At 47.2% G+C, this 17,696-nt stretch overlaps 1 protein-coding gene across 5 annotated transcripts in view; it reads left to right on the top strand.

Annotated features, from left to right (window-relative positions):
* SLC20A2 (solute carrier family 20 member 2) overlaps positions 1 to 17,696 on the top strand; it is a 158,232-nt gene that overhangs the window by 77,445 nt on the left and 63,091 nt on the right. The window contains exon 1 of one of the 5 annotated variants that reach the window (XM_077274454.1): positions 12,299 to 12,452. The exons of 1 other annotated variant lie outside the window; for it this stretch is intronic. The gene's annotated coding sequence lies outside the window, so the exon portion shown is untranslated. Of the gene's footprint in view, positions 1 to 12,298; positions 12,453 to 12,550; positions 12,671 to 17,696 lie in introns of those variants that run through there. 3 more of the 5 variants (XM_077274463.1, XM_077274428.1, XM_077274434.1) reach the window with 3 other exon arrangements.

Below are 17,696 nucleotides of genomic sequence, written 5' to 3'. Positions count from 1 at the left end.
GACAGAATACTGTGCGGTCAGTATAAAAACTAGAAAAATCCACCACCGAGTTTACGAAAATCTCCACACCTGACTAAAGGTGTGGAGGGTAAATCTGCTTCCCAAGCTTCCAGCTTAACTGAATAAATCCATAGTGGCAAGCTGGACTGGAAAAAACATAGAAAGTGCAGAAAGATTAAGTCCACAACAAGTGGACTGCAAAGAACAAAGCTAGGACTTATCTTAGCTGAACTGGTCAGAATATCAGGGAAATCCAAGCAGAGATGTGAATCCAAGCAGGAACCATTGACAACTGGCAATGGCTGAAGGATAGAGCCAGGATAAATAGAAGAGCCAGAATAAACGATCAGTGGAAGCAGCTGCTGACTGCTAAATCAAAGGAGCAGCAGTTCCACTTAAATCCACCGGAGGGAGCCCAAGAGCAGAACTCACAAAAGTGCCACTTACAACCACCGGAGGGAGCCCAAGAGCGGAATTCACAACAGTACCCCCCCCTTGAGGGGTCACCGACCCCTCACCAGAGCCCCCAGGCCGATCAGGACGAGCCAAGTGAAAGGCACGAACCAAATCGGCGGCATGGACATCGGAGGCAACAACCCAAGAATTATCCTCCTGGCCATAACCCTTCCACTTGACAAGATACTGAAGCCTCCGCCTCGAAAAACGAGAATCCAAAATTTTCTCCACCACATATTCCAACTCCCCATCAACCAACACCGGGGCAGGAGGATCAACAGAGGGAACAACGGGCACCACATATCTCCGCAACAAAGATCTATGGAAAACATTATGGATGGCAAAAGAGGCTGGAAGGGCCAAACGAAAAGATACCGGATTGATAATCTCAGAAATCTTATAAGGACCAATAAACCGAGGTTTGAACTTAGGGGAAGAAACCTTCATAGGAACATGACGAGAAGATAACCAGACTAAATTCCCCACCCGAAGCCGGGGACCAACACACGGACGGCGGTTAGCAAAACGTTGAGCCTTTTCCTGAGACAACGTCAAATTGTCTACCACATGAGTCCAAATCTGCTGTAATCTGTCCACCACAGAATCCACACCAGGACAATCAGAAGGCTCAACCTGCCCCGAAGAAAAACGAGGATGAAAACCAAAATTACAAAAGAAAGGCGAAACCAAAGTAGCCGAACTAGCCCGATTATTAAGGGCAAACTCGGCCAACGGCAAGAAAGCCACCCAATCATCCTGATCAGCAGACACAAAGCATCTCAAATAGGTTTCCAAGGTCTGATTAGTTCGCTCAGTTTGGCCATTTGTCTGAGGATGGAACGCCAAAGAAAAAGACAAATCAATGCCCATCCTAGCACAAAAGGCCCGCCAAAACCTAGAAACGAACTGGGAACCTCTGTCAGACACAATATTCTCCGGAATGCCATGCAAACGAACCACATGCTGAAAAAACAATGGAACCAAATTAGAGGAGGAAGGCAATTTAGGCAAAGGTACCAAATGGACCATTTTAGAGAACCGGTCACAAACCACCCAGATAACAGACATCTTCTGGGAAACAGGAAGATCCGAAATAAAATCCATGGAAATATGCGTCCAGGGCCTCTCAGGGACCGGCAAAGGCAAAAGCAACCCACTAGCGCGGGAACAGCAATTCTTGGCCCGGGCACAAGTCCCACATGACTGCACAAAAGAACGCACATCCCGCGACAAGGAAGGCCACCAAAAGGACCTGGCAACCAAATCTCTGGTACCAAAAATCCCAGGATGACCAGCCAACACTGAACAATGAACCTCAGAAATTACCTTACTAGTCCATCTATCAGGAACAAACAGCTTCCCCACAGGACAGTGGTCAGGTTTATCAGCCTGAAATTCCTGAAGCACCCGCCGCAAATCAGGGGAGATGGCAGAAAGAATTACCCCTTCTTTAAGAATGCCAACCGGCTCAAGAACTCCAGGAGAATCAGGTAAAAAACTCCTAGAGAGGGCATCAGCCTTAACATTCTTAGATCCCGGAAGATACGAGACCACAAAATCAAAACGGGAGAAAAACAGGGACCATCGAGCCTGTCTAGGGTTCAGCCGCTTGGCCGACTCGAGGTAAATCAGATTCTTATGATCGGTCAAGACCACAACGCGGTGCTTGGCTCCCTCAAGCCAATGTCGCCACTACTCAAATGCCCACTTCATAGCCAACAACTCCCGATTACCAACGTCATAATTACGCTCCGCAGGTGAAAACTTTCTGGAAAAAAAAGCACACGGTTTCATCAAAGAACCATCAGAATTCCTCTGAGACAAAACAGCCCCTGCCCCAATCTCAGAAGCGTCAACCTCAACCTGAAAAGGAAGAGAAACATCCGGCTGACGCAACACAGGGGCAGAAGTAAATCGGCGTTTAAGCTCCTGAAAGGCCTCAACAGCCGCAGAGGGCCAATTCGTCACATCAGCGCCTTTCTTCGTCAAATCGGTCAGGGGCTTAACCACACTGGAAAAGTTGGCAATGAAACGGCGATAAAAATTAGCAAAGCCCAAAAATTTCTGAAGGCTCTTCACCGATGTGGGTTGAATCCAGTCATGAATGGCTTGGACCTTAACAGGATCCATTTCTATAGACGAGGGAGAAAAAATAAAACCCAAAAAAGAGACCTTCTGAACTCCAAATAGGCACTTAGACCCCTTCACAAATAAAGCATTATCACGAAGGATCTGGAATACCATCCTGACCTGCTTCACATGAGACTCCCAATCATCGGAAAAAATCAAAATATCATCCAAATACACAATCATGAATTTATCAAGATAATTGCGGAAAATATCATGCATGAAGGACTGAAATACAGAAGGAGCATTAGAAAGCCCGAAAGGCATCACAAGGTATTCAAAATGGCCTTCGGGCGTATTAAATGCAGTTTTCCATTCATCACCCTGTTTAATACGAACAAGATTATATGCCCCTCGAAGGTCAATCTTAGTAAACCAACCAGCCCCTTAATCCGAGCAAACAAATCAGAAAGCAAAGGTAAAGGGTATTGGAATTTGACCGTGATCTTTTTAAGAAGGCGATAATCAATACAGGGTCTCAAGGAGCCATCCTTCTTGGCAACAAAAAAGAATTCCGCTCCCAATGGTGACGAAGACGGCCGAATATGCCCCTTCTCCAAAGATTCCTTGACATAACTCCGCATAGCGGCATGCTCTGGCACAGACAGATTGAAAAGTCGGCCCTTAGGGAACTTACAGCCAGGAATCAAGTTAATAGCACAATCACAGTCCCTATGTGGAGGAAGGGAACTGGACTTGTGCTCATCAAATACATCCTGGAAATCCGACAAAAACTCAGGGACTTCAGAAGAGGGGGAAGAGGAAATTGACATCAAAGGAACGTCACAATGTACCCCTTGACAACCCCAACTAGTCACAGACATAGATTTCCAATCCAGCACCGGATTATGTTCCTGTAACCATGGAAAACCTAGTACAACAACATCATGCAAGTTATGCAACACCAGAAAACAGCAATCTTCCTGATGTGCTGGAGCCATGCACATGGTCAGCTGAGTCCAATACTGAGGTTTATTCTTGGCCAACGGTGTAGCATCAATCCCCCTCAATGGAATAGGGCTCTGCAAAGGCTGCAAGGAAAAACCACAGCGCCTGGCGAATTCCAAGTCCATTAAGTTCAGGGCAGTGCCTGAATCCACAAATGCCATGACAGAAAAGGACGATAATGAGCAAATCAGGGTCACAGATAAGAGAAATTTATGCTGTACGGTACTGTTGGTAACAGACCTAGCAACCCTCTTAGTACGCTTAGGGCAATCAGAAATAACATGAGCAGAATCACCACAGTAAAAACACAGCCCATTCTGACGTCTGAATCCCTGCCGTTCTGCTCTAGTCAAAATCCTATCACATTGCATAGGCTCAGGACTCCGCTCAGAGTACACAGCCATATGGTGCACAACTTTGCGCTCGCGCAGGAGCCGATCAATCTGAATGGCTAGAGACATAGATTCGCTCAAACCAGCAGGCGTGGGGAACCCCACCATAACATCTTTCAGGGCTTCAGAAAGACCCTTTCTGAAAATTGCGGCCAGAGCATCCTCATTCCATTTAGTGAGCACAGACCATTTTCTAAATTTCTGGCAGTATAATTCTGCCGCTTCCTGACCCTGACATAGGGCCAACAAGGTTTTTTCTGCATGATCCACAGAATTAGGTTCGTCATACAATAATCCGAGCGCTTGAAAAAATGCGTCTACATTAAGCAATGCCGGATCCCCTGATTCAAGGGAGAATGCCCAGTCCTGAGGGTCACCACGCAGCAGAGAGATGACGATTTTAACCTGCTGAATGGGATCACCAGAGGAACGGGGTTTCAAAGCAAAAAACAATTTGCAGTTATTTTTAAAGTTCAGAAACTTGGATCTGTCCCCAAAAAACAAATCAGGAGTAGGAATTTTAGGCTCTAAAGCCGGAGTCTGGACAACATAATTTTGGATACTCTGTACTCTTGCAGCAAGTTGATCCACACGAGAAAACAAACCCTGAACATCCATGCCAGCGCCAAAATCCTGAACCACCCAAAGATTAAGAGGAAAAAAAAGACAAAACAGACTGCAGAAAAAAACATTGCTCAAAATTTTCCTTTTTTTCCTTCTTTTGAGATGCATTTAATTCATTTTTGGCCAGTTGTACTGTTATGATCTGGTGGTTTAGGAGCAACATGGGACGTGCTCTGGAGGAGGTGGTACCTGTACTGACCGCAGTTCCTGAGCTTAACACAACACTAGAAGTAGCCGTGGGATGTTCCTGTCACTCCCTAGACACCTCTTCACAGCTGGAGGACTAACTGCCCCTAAAGATAGAAACAGGAAAGCTATCTTGCCTCAGAGAAAATCCCCAAAGGATAGGACAGCCCCCCACAAATATTGACTGTGAGTGGAGAGGGAAATGACACACACAGAATGAAAACAGGGTGCAGCAAAGGAGGCCAGTCTAGCTAGATAGATAGAACAGGACAGAATACTGTGCGGTCAGTATAAAAACTAGAAAAATCCACCACCGAGTTTACGAAAATCTCCACACCTGACTAAAGGTGTGGAGGGTAAATCTGCTTCCCAGAGCTTCCAGCTTAACTGAATAAATCCATAGTGGCAAGCTGGACTGGAAAAAACATAGAAAGTGCAGAAAGATTAAGTCCACAACAAGTGGACTGCAAAGAACAAAGCTAGGACTTATCTTAGCTGAACTGGTCAGAATATCAGGGAAATCCAAGCAGAGATGTGAATCCAAGCAGGAACCATTGACAACTGGCAATGGCTGAAGGATAGAGCCAGGATAAATAGCAGAGCCAGAATAAACGATCAGTGGAAGCAGCTGCTGACTGCTAAATCCAAGGAGCAGCAGTTCCACTTAAATCCACCGGAGGGAGCCCAAGAGCAGAACTCACAAAAGTGCCACTTACAACCACCGGAGGGAGCCCAAGAGCGGATTTCACAACAGATATGGTGCCCACACTGCTGTATACTACGTGGGCTGTTAGATACCGCGTGGCTGCTACATACTACATAGGCAGTGTTATATACTATGTGGGCTGTGTACTGCGTGGGCTGTGCTATATATTACGTGGCTGCTATATACTGCGTGGGCAATGTTACATACTACGTGGCTGCTATATCTTGCGTACATGGGCTGGGCAATATACTACTTGGGCTGTGCTATATACTACATGGGCTGTGCTATATACTACGTGACTGGGCAATATAATAATAATAATAATAATTTTTATTTATATAGCGCCAACATATTCCGCAGCACTTTACAATTAAGCGGGGACATGTACAGACAATAAATTCAGTACAAGTTAAGACAATTTAAACAGTGACATTAGGAGTGAGATCCCTGCTCGCAAGCTTACAATCTACACTCACCGGCCACTTTATTAGGTACACCATGCTAGTAACGGGTTGGACCCCCTTTTGCCTTCAGAACTGCCTCAATTCTTCGTGGCATAGATTCAACAAGGTGCTGGAAGCATTCCTCAGAGATTTTGGTCCATATTGACATGATGGCATCACACAGTTGCCGCAGATTTGTCGGCTGCACATCCCAAAGATGCTCCATACAAGGCAGGAGGATGGATCCATGCTTTCATGTTGTTTACGCCAAATTCTGACCCTACCATCCGAATGTCGCAGCAGAAATCGAGACTCATCAGACCAAGCAACGTTTTTCCAATCTTCTACTGTCCAATTTCGATGAGCTTGTACAAATTGTAGCCTCAGTTTCCTGTTCTTAGCTGAAAGGAGTGGTACCCGGTGTGGTCTTCTGCTGCTGTAGCCCATCTGCCTCAAAGTTCGACGCACTGTGCGTTCAGAGATGCTCTTAGGCCTACCTTGGTTGTAACGGGTGGCGATTTGAGTCACTGTTGCCTTTCTATCAGCTCGAACCAGTCTGCCCATTCTCCTCTGACCTCTGGCATCAACAAGGCATTTCCGCCCACAGAACTGCCGCTCACTGGATTTTTTTTCTTTTTCGGACCATTCTCTGTAAACCCTAGAGATGGTTGTGCGTGAAAATCCCAGTAGATCAGCAGTTTCTGAAATACTCAGACCAGCCCTTCTGGCACCAACAACCATGCCACGTTCAAAGGCACTCAAATCACCTTTCTTCCCCATACTGATGCTCGGTTTGAACTGCAGGAGATTGTCTTGACCATGTCTACATGCCTAAATGCACTGAGTTGCCGCCATGTGATTGGCTGATTAGAAATTAAGTGTTAACAAGAAGTTGGACAGGTGTACCTAATAAAGTGGCCAGTGAGTGTACAAGGAAATGGGGGGACACAATAGGTGAAAAGTGCTTGTTATTTCAGGTCTGGCAATTATAATAAATAGGGATTTTCATATAAAGCTGCATGATCTGGTCCCAATATACTACATGACTGGGCAATATACTACGTGGCTGGGCAATATACTACGTGGCTGGGCAATATACTACGTGGCTGTGCAATATACTGCGTGACTCTGCTGTATACTACATGGGCTGGGCAATATACTATGTGGGCTGTGCTATATACTACATGGGCTGTGCTATTTACTATGTGACTGGGCAATATACTACGTGACTGGGCAATATACTACGTGACTGGGCAATATACTGCGTGGCTGGGCAATATACTACGTCACTGGGCAATATACTACGTGGCTGGGCAATATACGTCACTGGGCAATATACTACGTGGCTGGGCAATATACTACGTGGCTGGGCAATATACTACGTGGCTGTGCTATATACTACATGAACATGCATCTTCTAGAATACCCGATGCGTTAGAATCAGGCCACCATCTAGTTTCACTAATAATACTACTATCGCCTGATGTGCTCACCCACTACAGGGTGAGTGAAAGGCATAGAGACAAATGCTAGTCAGGGAACAAATAACCACTTACCAACATGCGCCGTATATATACAGCTCTGCGGGAGATGCATTTCCACAAAGGGAAGTATAAGTACGGCGCCATGATCGCAAGGGCTCACGCTGATCGCTGCGGCATTCAAATGTAGGTGTCAGCTCTATATGAAAGTTGACACTGCAGAAACAGCCATAGTTGGTGCTGTCACCAATCGTGGGCGTTTAACCCCTGTGATGCCGCTGTCAATAATGACAGCGACATCACAGAGCATAGCAGAGGAAGGGAGCTGCCTCTGGTACCATCAGCACAAATAAAATAAAATTCTTCATCTGCTGTTGATTTGTTAATTCTGCCTCCCAAAGATCGCAGTAAGGCTCGGCTAACATTCAAATTGCGCTCTGCACTGCGTTCTTACACAGGGGTTCCCGTGTAAATCTCTGAAACACATGGCTTATATGAAAACCCCAACAGAAGATTCCCTATAATGAGCAGATGGAGGCACTGTGGATGCCTGGCTGCCTACCTGGCGGTGTCCATCTTTTTAGGCGTGCATAAAAGTGAAGTCTGCCATGGCTTTGCACACCTTTGAAAGCAGGACATTGCTGAACACAGGCCAGACCGAGTCCAGAGTAACTCTGCTGCCGCATTATAGTGAATGGATCCCTCAGGGGTTTCACCTGAATCACGTCACTTGGAGATTTAGATGTAAACCCTGATGAAAGTGCTCAGCGTAGAGCACTGGATAAGTGTGATCCCAAATGTTATATAAAATGTTCCCAACAAAAGCTTCAACTCAATCCACAAAAAAAGCAAGTCCCCGATCAGCTCCATCATCAGTTATCGGAAATATAGGGGACTTCCACGTTACTGGTAGTATAAACGTTCGGTTAAAAGCGCTATGGCTCCTTGGCCCCAAAAAGAAATTCAGCAAATGACCTCCTCCCTTCTGAGCCCCAGTGTACCTGAACTGCATTTAGCTTCCACCTGTTTGGCATTTATGTAGCAAGGTACTGGTGACAACGTTGAAAACATAGTGGTGACTGCAATGTGATGGGCACTACAATGGCAATTTTCAATTTTCACTCAGCAACATCCACTGCTTCGTTTCTGGAAAATACCCATGGAGTCAAAATCGTCACTACACTTGTAGATAGATTCTCAAAGAGGTATTAATGGGGTTACTTGAGGGGAGATTATACTCTTCTAGCACTTAGTGGATTTGCATATGGATTCCGCAAACTGTTCTAGCAAAATCTGCGCTCCAGGAGGAAAATAGCGCTCTGTACCTCCCGAGTCTCGCAGTATGGCTAAGCAGTACTGTACAGCCACATATGGGGTATTTCCAAATTCAGTAGAAATTGTGGGACATATTTTGATGCCATTTTTACCCATTTCCTAGTGTGAAAATGTAAAATCTGGGGTTAAAACTAAATTTTGGAGGTAAAAAGTAATTATTTTTTTCTTCACTTCTCAATTACATAAAATTCTGTGACGCATTTGTGGCTTTAATGTAAGGAGGTTGACCGGACCACAGGAACCTGCAGCCGGGTCCGGAACTAAAAGGGCTGCATCCTCTGTTCTCGTAAAAAAGCTTCCCCTGAAGCCTGGGGGAAACTCTAGTGGGACGGAGTTTCCTGCTGTCTCAGGAGGGCGGGAAGAACCTGAAAAGGGCGTGCAGCGTTGGAAGGATAAGCGGAAAAAGCGCGCGAAGCTGGACAGTCTGGCGCAGCGCGCAGAACGGTGAGTGGCACACCCTGCTTCCTCCTCCAGAGGGTACCGGTGTGGCAACGGGCCATATAGAAGGAGCCCCCGTCGCCTGTGGAGCAGAGCCATGCAGAGCAGAGTCGAGCGGTGCCAGCAGAGCAGAGCCAAGACGGTGCTGCAGCAGCCAAAGAGAGGAGTGTTCCGTCTAGGGAGCACCAGTGCCACACAGACCAGCAACCGCTGTTGCCCGCCGTCGACAGCGGGAACCAAAGAGAGAGAGAGACGGGCAGTGTGTGCCCAGTGACCGTCATAAAGTCAGGTCATAAAGTCAGGTGCCAGTCGCTTCAGGATTGTGAGTATCATACGTGTGCCGCCTGAAGGAGACTGCGAGCGTGACCATTATTTACATCCCGACTGTGCTAGTGAATATCGGCCCAGACACTTGTGACCTAACCTTTACAGCATACGTTAGCAGAGCCACGCTGGGCTCGTACAGGACTGTGGCCCTCACCGTTTGTTAGCCACCACAGAATTGGACTACAGGCAGTGGAAGGTACCGGAGACCGACCACTGTCACCAGAAGACGGGGTATTGTTGTGTGCTGAACCCCATAAGTAAGGACACCGCGCCCGCCGTTGCTGGCGCTATAGAGTACGCAGCAGGAGATGCAGTGTTTGGACTTCCTGTAACCCTTGCTACCATATGGTCATTATTTGTACAGTCGTACTTCAGTTTTGCAATTTACATTGTTTAACCCTTTACCTTCCTGCGTGGAGTGTTTCCCCTGTAAATAAACCTGTTAACCCTTGCTCTGCCTGCCGCGCATTACTGCATCCCACTTTCCTGCTTGAACCTTACATTAATATGATCACTGAACCTGTAGATCAATTCATTGAGAGATGTAGTTTGTAAAATGGGGTTACTTATGGAGGCTCTGCTGTTCTGGGACCTCAGAGGCAAAATCAATGTGACATGGCACCCTCAAACCAGTGCAGCCAAATATCGTTATTTTGGAAAGTGTGAGTCCCATTATACTGTATGCAGCACTATGTGGAGCACATTATACTGTATGGAGCACTATAAGGGGAGCATTATACTGTATGGAGCACTATGAGGGGACATTATACTGTATGGAACACTATGTGAGGCCCTTTCTACTGTATGGAGCACTATGTGGGTCCCATTATACTGAGTGGAGCACTATGTGGGGCCCATTATTCTGTATGGATCACTATGTGGGGAGCATTATACTGTATGGAGCACTATGAGGGGACATTATACTGTATGGAACACTATGTGAGGCCCTTTCTACTGTATGGAGCACTATGTGGGGCACATTATACTGTATGGAGCACTATGTGGGGCCCTTTATACTGTATGGAGTACTATGTGGGGTGTATTATACTGTATGGAGCACTATTTGGTGCCCATTATAATATATGGAGCACTATGTGCAGCCCTTTATACGCTAAGAAGCCCTTTATACTGTATGGAGCAATATGTGGGCCTATTACACTGTATGGAGCACTATGTTAGGTGTATTATACTGTATGGAGCTCTATGTGAGGCCATTATACTGTACGGAGCACTATTTTGTGCCCATTATATAGTACTAGATTGTGGCCTGATTCTAACGCATCGGGTATTCTAGAATATGCATGTCCCCGTAGTATATGGACAATGATGATTCCGACTGTGCCCGTCGCTGATTGGTCGAGGCAACCTTTTTGACATCATCGTCGCCATGGCAACCATTATGACATCTACGTCGATACTGTGCCCGTCGCTGATTGGTCGAGGCCCAGGCGGCCTCGACCAATCAGCGAATGAATAAACGGGACAGACAGACAGACAGAAAAACCCTTAGACAATTATATATATAGATGACGCACTATGTGGAGCCCGTCCCTTTATACTGTATGGCAGAGGTGTCAAACTGCATTCCTCGAGGGCCGCCAACAGGTCATGTTTTCAGGATTTCCTTAGCATTCCACAAGGTGCTGGAATCATTCTGTGCAGGTGATTAAATTATCACCTGTGCAATACAAGGAAATCCTGAAAACATGACCTGTTGGTGGCCCTCGAGGAATGCAGTTTTACACCTCTGCTGTATGGAGCCCTTTATACTGTATGCAGCAATATGTGGGGTGCATTATACTTTATGGAGATCTATGTTAGGCCATTATACTGTATGGAGCACTATGTTAGGTGTATTATACTGTATGGAGCTCTATGTGAGGCCATTATACTGTACGGAGCACTATTTTGTGCCCATTATATAGTATGACGCACTATGTGGAGCCCGTCCCTTTATACTGTATGCAGCAATTTGTGGGGTGCATTATACTTTATGGAGATCTATGTTAGGCCATTATACTGTATGGAGCACTATGTTAGGTGCATTATACTGTATGGAGCTTTATGTGAAGCCATTATACTGTACGGAGCACTATTTTGTGCCCATTATACAGTACTAGATTGTGGCCCGATTCTAACGCATCGGGTATTCTAGAATATGCATGTCCCCGTAGTATATGGACAATGATGATTCCGACTGTGCCCGTCGCTGATTGGTCGAGGCAACCTTTTTGACATCATCGCCGCCATGGCAACCATTATGACATCTACGTCGATACTGTGCCCGTCGCTGACTGGTCGAGGCCTGGCAGCCTCAACCAATCAGAGACGCGGGATTTCTACATCGATACTGTGCCCGTCGCTGATTGGTCGAGGCCCAGGCGGCCTCGACCAATCAGCGAATGAATAAACGGGACAGACAGACAGACAGAAAAACCCTTAGACAATTAATTATATATATAGATGATACACTATGTGGAGCCCGTCCCTTTATACTGTATGCAGCAATAAGTGGGGTGCATTATACTTTATGGAGATCTATGTGACGCCATTATACTGCATGGAGCACTATTTCGTGGTATTATATAGTATATGGAGCACTATGTGGAGCGCATTATACTGTATAGAGCACTGTATGGGCCCATTGTACTGTAGCACACATGTGACATAGGAAGTCTACAGTCAGCGCTAGCGCTATACTTTTCCGTTCTCATGCCGTGTGCTCCTCTACAATTGGCGACGAGACACCCTCCTCCTGTTCGCGCCTCTCTCCACCGAATGCAGAATACGAATAGATGTCGAGCTGCAGACTGTGGAGGGCACTAGGACCGTGCGTGCATGACGCCACTCACAGAGCGGTGCAGCGCGCTGACGTCATCCACGCCGGGCGGACCAATGGCAGGGCTCAGCCCCTCTCCAGTGTCTGAGTGCACTGCAATCGGCAGCTTCTTCACGGGAGACGAGTGCTGCGCTCCGTCCCATTGATCAGGTGAGTGACCGGCGCCGCAGCCGTGAATGGAGAAGAGCTGTGATGTTACTGGTGTACGGGGCATGGTGGCTGACGGCGGCACCTGGGATTACACAAGAGCTCCGTCTCCTCTGCACCGTTCCCACCCTTTGTATTGTGGCGATACGAGGAAGACGTACAGCGCCTATCGTGTGGGGGACGAGAAGGACGGGCACAGGAAATGGAGGGGACCAAGCTCTGTGAGGAGGGAGCACAAGGAATGACAAGTCCTGCCTGAACAGAGTGCTGTGTGCCATGTATAGTGTCACATGTCTGCTGGACAGAGTGCTGTGTGCCATGTATAGTGCCACATGTCTGCTGGACAGAGTGCTGTGTGCCATGTATAGTGCCACATGTCTGCTGGACAGAGTGCTGTGTGCCATGTATAGTGTCACATGTCTGCTGGACAGAGTGCTGTGTGCCATGTATAGTGCCACATGTCTGCTGGACAGAGTGCTGTGTGCCATGTATAGTGCCACATGCCTGCTGGACAGAGTGCTGTGTGCCATGTATAGTGCCACATGTCTGCTGGACAGAGTGCTGTGTGCCATGTATAGTGCCACATGCCTGCTGGATAGAGTGCTGTGTGCCATGTATAGTGCCACATGCCTGCTGGATAGAGTGCTGTGTGCCATGTATAGTGTCACATGCCTGCTGGACAGAGTGCTGTGTGCCATGTATAGTGTCACATGTCTGCTGGACAGAGTGCTGTGTGCCATGTATAGTGTCACATGTCTGCTGGACAGAGTGCTGTGTGCCATGTATAGTGCCACATGTCTGCTGGACAGAGTGCTGTGTGCCATGTATAGTGTCACATGTCTGCTGGACAGAGTGCTGTGTGCCATGTATAGTGCCACATGTCTGCTGGACAGAGTGCTGTGTGCCATGTATAGTGCCACATGCCTGCTGGACAGAGTGCTGTGTGCCATGTATAGTGCCACATGTCTGCTGGACAGAGTGCTGTGTGCCATGTATAGTGCCACATGCCTGCTGGACAGAGTGCTGTGTGCCATATATAGTGCCACATGCCTGCTGGATAGAGTGCTGTGTGCCATGTATAGTGCCACATGCCTGCTGGACAGAGTGCTGTGTGCCATATATAGTGCCACATGCCTGCTGGATAGAGTGCTGTGTGCCATGTATAGTGCCACATGCCTGCTGGATAGAGTGCTGTGTGCCATGTATAGTGCCACATGTCTGCTGGACAGAGTGCTGTGTGCCATGTATAGTGCCACATGCCTGCTGGACAGAGTGCTGTGTGCCATGTGTAGTGCCACATGCCACCTGGACAGAGTGCTGTGTATAGTGCCACATGCCTGCTGGACAGAGTGCTGTGTGCCATGTGTAGTGCCACATGCCTGCTGGACAGAGTGCTGTGTGCCATGTGTAGTGCCACATGCCTGCTGGACAGAGTGCTGAGTGCCATGTATAGTGCCACATGCCTGCTGGATAGAGTGCTGAGTGCCATGTATAGTGCCACATGCCTGCTGGACAGAGTGCTGTATGCCATGTATAGTGCCACATGCCTGCTGGACAGAGTGCTGTGTATAGTGCCACATGCCTGCTGGATAGAGTGCTGTGTGCCATGTATAGTGCCACATGCCTGCTGGACAGAGTGCTGTGTATAGGGCCACATGCCTGCTGGATAGAGTGCTGGATGCCATGTATAGTGCCACAAGCCTGCTGGATAGAGTGCTGTGTGCCATGTATAGTGCCACATGCCTGCTGGACAGGGTGCTGTGTGCCATGTATAGTGCCACATGCCTGCTGGACAGAGTGCTGTGTGCCATGTATAGTGCCACATGCCTGCTGGATAGAGTGCTGTATGCCATGTATAGTGCCACAAGCCTGCTGGATAGAGTGCTGTCTGCCATGTGTAGTGCCACATGCCTGCTGGTCAGAGTGCTGTGTATAGTGCCACATGCCTGCTGGATAGAGTGCTGGATGCCATGTATAGTGCCACAAGCCTGCTGGATAGAGTGCTGTGTGCCATGTATAGTGCCACATGCCTGCTGGACAGAGTGCTGTGTGCCATGTATAGTGCCACATGCCTGCTGGACAGAGTGCTGTGTGCCATGTATAGTGCCACATGCCTGCTGGACAGAGTGCTGTATGCCATGTATAGTGCCACAAGCCTGCTGGATAGAGTGCTGTGTGCCATGTGTAGTGCCACATGCCTGCTGGATAGAGTGCTGTCTGCCATGTATAGTGCCACATGCCTGCTGGACAGAGTGCCGTGTGTAGTGCCACATGCCTGCTGGATAGAGTGCTGAATGCCATGTATAGTGCCACATGCCTGCTGGATAGAGTGCTGTGTGCCATGTATAGTGCCACATGCCTGCTGGACAGAGTGCTGTGTATAGTGCCACATGCCTGCTGGACAGAGTGCTGTGTGCCGTGTGTAGTGCCACGTGCCTGCTGGCCTTTATTCCGCTGCCCTGTATGGCTTCATAGCCTTCTGTTAGGTAGCCACGTGGACGGCTTGGGCACAGGAGATTAGTGTGTGTTATGTATTTGCATTTATAATCTGAGTGTATGTTTATGTGTTTGTATATATATATTTTGTGGTATTTTCTCTGTCGGTATGGTGGTTTATACATTTCAGAATAAAGGACTACTCTTCATGATGCTTCTGCTGTTAGTGGAGTACAGGGTTCAGAAAAGGAAATGAGGTCACATGATAAGCTGTCAGCATGGTGGCAGTTGGGAAGTGGTCTGCACGCCCACCTTCTGCGACCCTCCAGCTTCCTACTTCTTTCTGCTCAGGAGCAGACATGCAGGCTTCTGTCATTCTCGGCAGACGTTATTAATACAGCCAGCAGGTGGCAGCACCGCTCCCTGATACGGTCTTCTTCTCAGCTTATGGGGGAAGGGGCCCTGTGACTGGTCCATGATAGTGTATGGGGGCTGCCAGCTGTGTGGAGCATCTGGTGGCCCCGTATATGGCAGTGACAGCCTTTGGCTACTTATGGGGGGCATGTGACTAGCAGTATAAATAGGAGCAGGTAAGCTATTCCTGGACGAGGTGCTTTCTTTACAGCCTGTTTCTTTCATTCTAATTGGATGTTCATGTGTGGCAAATACTCTGTGGATTTTCTTGGTGAAAAATCCCTAGTGTGTTCTAGTTGCAGCAAAGTGGATATAACACAATCTCCTCCACGTGGTGTGCAAAAAATCCATCCGGATTTCACTCTGCGGAAAGACCGTGCAGATTAATTTGAATGGGGATGTTAAAATCCAGAACAAGCCCCTAAGATGTGGCTTTTGATGCAGGCTATCCACAGGTTGTGTGCAAAATCTGTGTTTCCCGGGGGAGGGGGAAAGGCAAAGAAAACGCACTGTGCTGTGGGTGCTCCCCTGGTGTCTGTACAAACTGTTCTGCTAAGATGGTTTGTCCTATACTACCTGTGCAGCCGGGAGTTTTGGGTGTACAGAGAGCGGCGGGGCACTGGGCAGGAGACCCCCAAAAGCCACTAACATTAGCCCTGTGTGCTGCAGAATTGGTAATGGAGGGTGATATCCTGTGTATGACCGCCTCACCACTGAAAACAAGGGGGTACAGAACATTAGATGGAGTCAAGGGGCCGCATATAAAGCCTATTAATGTGATGGGGACCCAGGAGTGAATGAAGCTGACAGTGGACATCCATCCATTGAGTAAAATCCATGGAATAACCTCTACATAGGAGAAACTGTAATGCCTACTCCAAACCTATAGCGTAGCAGCTAATCTGGTGATGATAGAGAAGGAAAGCTTGGATGTGTTCTACACGATGATCCTATTGTTCCGATTACGGCACACGTTATAAATGGCGCTTTGTCAGGTGCACTCGCCATCTAATGGAGTATGACGCCGTGAATAACCGGAGCTGATGACGGACATAACAGCTCTGGCAGATCTGATGCTATCGCACCAACGGTGTCCCCTGCGCCTGTGTATCAATGACTTTTCTGCATTTTTGTTATGTCTTCAATTGATCAAATAAAAATATAAAAAGTAGTTGAGCTCCAATGACAGAAAGTAGCACACAGTGCGATTCAGAGAAAAAGACAAGCTACAAGGTGTGAGATGCGATATAGGGTCTCCTCCAAAAGCCTGGGGCATGGTATAGGGGCAGGAGGTGCATTTTTCAGTAATATTGCAAGCTGCCATTACTCTAACCGACTGACACTCCAGCAGCATAACGAAGCTGCTACAATTATATTGTTGTCTTTCTGGGATGTGGTGACAATTAAAGGGAATCTATCACCAGGTTTTTGCCTTGTAATCTGAGAGCAGCATGATGCAGGGGCTAAAACCTTGATTCCAGTGTTGTGATTCTTGCTGGGCTGTTTGCTGTCACTTTGATACAATTGCTGTAGATCTAGCCCTGCTGAGAATCCTGAGCTCTGTCTAACCCCGCCCACAGCACTGATTGGCTGCGTTCTGTGTACACTGTCAGAAAGCTGCTAATCTGTGGGGGCGGGTTTATACAGAGCAGTTGACTAGAAGGCACAAGATAACTAGTCCTGTAGTGATAATCTCCTGATGATGAAACGCTGAATTTATTGAAGGAACATGAGTCTGTTTGTGACATATTGCAGGAATCAGGGTCTCAGCCCCTACGTCATGCTACTGTTAGATTACATAAGAAAATCTGCTGACAGAGTCCCTTTACAAAGTAACCCTCACTTTAATTTTTATTCCATAAATCAATAGTACAAATGAAAATAAGCAACTTTGTAATATATCTTATCAGAGAAATCTGTTTTGTTTTTTTTTGTTTGTTTTTTTAAGATGGGAGCCACTACTCATGAGGTTTTGTCTCCGTAATGGGAAAGTCTGTCCTCACTGAATACAGATTTTACCTCCAAATGGAGACTTTTGACAATGACTGATCAATTTTACCAGAGAAAGAAGCAGATTGCTCTGATAAGATATATTACAAAGTGGCTTATTATCATGTGTACTATTTATTTCTGAAGTAAAACTTAAAACGACAGTAACCACTTTAATTGTTTGTCTCCTGTCCAATGTACACAGTGCTTTGGGCATGCATTTGCAAAGAAAAAGAGTGATTAGCTATCAAGTAATCGCTCACTTTATTATGGAGCAGGAGCCGGCGCTGCCCCCCCATTCCCCGTTGACTGGAACCGAACCCTGCTGGGGGGAATAAAATTCATTTTCTCCCTGCAGCTTTCGGCTAAGTGCTATAGTACTGCTATTAACCTGCAGATTAACCCCAT

Source organism: Ranitomeya variabilis, chromosome 1 (genome assembly GCF_051348905.1).
Source record: "Ranitomeya variabilis isolate aRanVar5 chromosome 1, aRanVar5.hap1, whole genome shotgun sequence".
NCBI classification, from domain to species: Eukaryota; Metazoa; Chordata; class Amphibia; order Anura; family Dendrobatidae; genus Ranitomeya; species Ranitomeya variabilis.
The sequence above is the reverse complement of the archived record's forward strand: the minus strand, read 5'-3'. Positions and strand labels throughout refer to the sequence as shown.